Genomic DNA, 2,960 nt, shown 5'->3' on the forward strand with positions numbered 1-2,960 from the left:
AGAGATAGATGATAAACAGACAAATGTTCTACAGATCCTAAGTTATTCTTCTGGAACATGTAAAATTTCATTAATAAAATAATATCAAATTAAAACTAAAATAAAAGATACCTGTCTTCTCAAATGCATGCCCTAGATACTATTCATGGGGGTCAGACTAGGATTAATTTCTGGCCATCATATTTGGGAAAGAGAAATCAAAAACAAACATTAAAGGGGCTAGAGAGATGTTTCATCAGTTAAGAGTGCCAGGTTCAGTTCCCAGCACTACGTGGTGACTATCAATTGTGTGTAACTCCGGTTCTGGGGGACCTAGCGCCCTCTTCTGGCACCTACAGGCATTGCACGTATGTGATGCACAGACATTTAAGTGGGCAAAATAAGTACCCATACACATAAAATAAATAAAGTGTAAATGTTGTATTATAATGTAATGTATGGATTTACTATTTAAAATAGTACCAATGGACAACTTTGAAAAACACAATAGTAAAAAGGACTCAATTAATGGGGTCAAAATAAGATTAGTTACACAGAAGAAAAGTATACGACTGGGACGGGTCAGAAGAAATATAAAGATGGTGCAAAGAGAGAATGAAACGGTAGAATCTAGAAAAAGAGGAAAACATTATATGTGATATAGAGTGAAATTTTACATAAAGTATAAAAATGCAGTCACAGAAAGGGGGAAAGAAGGAACTGAGACAATATTTAAAGAGATTTTGCTCAAACATTTTCAAAACGAAGATATTAATCATATCTCCAAGATAATCACTCCTCCATATGTCATAACAAAATTCATGAAAACCAAAGATGAATATAAAATGGTTTAAGGTTTTTAGAAGATAAAGTTAGCTATCATGAAATTGATGAAGGAAAATACTCACCATACCAAACTTCTATATTTAAAAATTAGAAAGATCTAAAAAAAAAATTTTTTTTGGAAAGATCTCAAATTTACAGTCTAATGTGGCACCCAGACACTTACCACAAGAAGTAATCCCACCCAGGGCTCTTGGGACCCAGCGTCCTGGTGCAGAGTTGGGGCTCCCTAGCTCTTCCCCAGCACCCCTCAGGGTCCATCTCCATTCCTTGGAAACTCGCTGCTGACCCAGAGCAGAGCTCTCTATCAGGACTCCACATCTACCACATTTGGCTGAGAATCAGAAAAGCTTCCTTTATCCTCCTCCTCATCTATCTCAGTCTCTCCAGACCACTTCTAGGTAGGCTGATGCCTGCTCACTTGAGCAAACATGAGCAACCAAGACAATACTCCTCCAGAAGCCAGCAACCCTATTGTAAAAGCCCCCAAGGAAGGAAACCACGATGAAACACAAGAAAAGGACTTCAAAATAGCAATTATGAATATGTCCAAGGACCATCAAGATAATATGAAAAATGAATTATTGAAGATTGTGAACACAGGTAATAGAGTAATGAAAATAATTCAAAATATAAAATTAGAAATTACCAAAGAAGGATCTGCCATCTGAGGTGAGTGTGTGCTCTGTGGCCCAGCTCCGGCTGGTGGTGTTAGGGGTCGCTGTCACCGCTGTCGTCAGGTCTAATGTAGGTGGAGCCTCCTCCAAGATGCAGATTTTTGTGATGACCCTTTCAGGGAAGACCCTCATGCTCGAGGTTGAACACCAGACACTAAAGAAATGTAAAGGCCGAGATCCAGGATAAGGAAGGAATTTCTCCTGATCAGCAGACACTGATCTTTGCTGGTTGGTTAGCAGAGAGAAAATGGCCGTACTTTGTCTGACTACAACATTCAAAAGGAGTCCACCCTTCATCTTGTGTTGAGACCTCGTGATGGTGCTAAGAAAAAGAAAAAGTCTTACACCACTCCCAAGAAGAATAAGCCTAAGAGGAAGAAGGTTAAATTGGCTGTTCTGAAATACTATAAGGTGGATGAAGATGGCAAAATCAGTCGACTTTATCAATAGTGTCCTTCTGATGAATGTGGTGCTGGAGTTTTCACAGCTGGCCACTTTGACAGACGTTACTGTGGCAAGTGTCTGACTTACTGCTTCAACAAACCAGAAGACAAGTAGTTGTGTATGAGTTAATAAAAAGAAGAAGCTGAAGAAAGAAAGAAAGAAAGAAAGAAAGAAAGAAAGAAAGAAAGAAAGAAAGAAAGAAAGTTCTTAAACAACAACAACAGCAACAATAACAACAACAACAAAAAAAAACAAATTAAATAAAAACTGGGAATTAAAAACTCAGAAAGTAAAAAAAAAAAAAAGTCCAGAGGTAAGCTTCACTAGCAGATTAAAAGACATGGAAAAGAGAATCTCATGTCTTGAAAACAAGGTAAGAAAAACAGATAGTGCCATCAAATAAAAGATAAAAATATAAAAGAAAAAATTCAGAATTGACTAAATAATAAATGTAATAAATTTAAGCAATAAATGATAATAATTTTAAAATTTCCAAAGAAAAAATTCAGGTGTCAGATCCTCTCTTCTCCCTCTGTTTCCCCCCAGATATAATAATACCCACTGTCATGCCAAGCTCTGCATGTGACAGCCTTTCCTCCTCTCCCCCCTCCAACTTGTTTTGTCCCTGCCTCGAACCCCAGCAGACACCTGCTGCTAACCCAGGTCACTCCAGGGTCACTCCAGGGTCACTCCAGGCAGGGCAACAGTGGATCCTCACTCTTCTCTTTCTCCCTCAGATTCCACACCCCAGGCTCAGACCCAACTCAGGAATAGAACACCTGCAGCAGCCATCTAGAAGACATGTTAGAAAAAATGGAAAGCGGCAATCCAAAAATTATCCTGACACAAAACATCCAGGAAATCAGAAAAACTATGAAAGGATTGAACCTAAGAATAATGGGAATAGAAAAGAAGAATCCCAGATCAAAGGCCCAGAAAATATTTTAACAAAATCATAGAAGAAAATTTTTCTAACCTAAAGAAAAAGATGCCTGTAAAGATACAAGATGCATAGAG

The 2,960-nt window shown here is 38.1% G+C and overlaps 1 pseudogene; it reads left to right on the top strand.

Annotated features, from left to right (window-relative positions):
- The first annotated feature begins 1,590 nt into the window (after positions 1-1,590).
- On the top strand, positions 1,591-2,057 carry LOC110565365 (ubiquitin-ribosomal protein eS31 fusion protein-like; annotated as a pseudogene).
- The last annotated feature ends 903 nt before the right edge of the window (positions 2,058-2,960 follow it).

This window comes from Meriones unguiculatus, chromosome 20 (genome assembly GCF_030254825.1).
Source record: "Meriones unguiculatus strain TT.TT164.6M chromosome 20, Bangor_MerUng_6.1, whole genome shotgun sequence".
NCBI lineage: Eukaryota > Metazoa > Chordata > Mammalia > Rodentia > Muridae > Meriones > Meriones unguiculatus.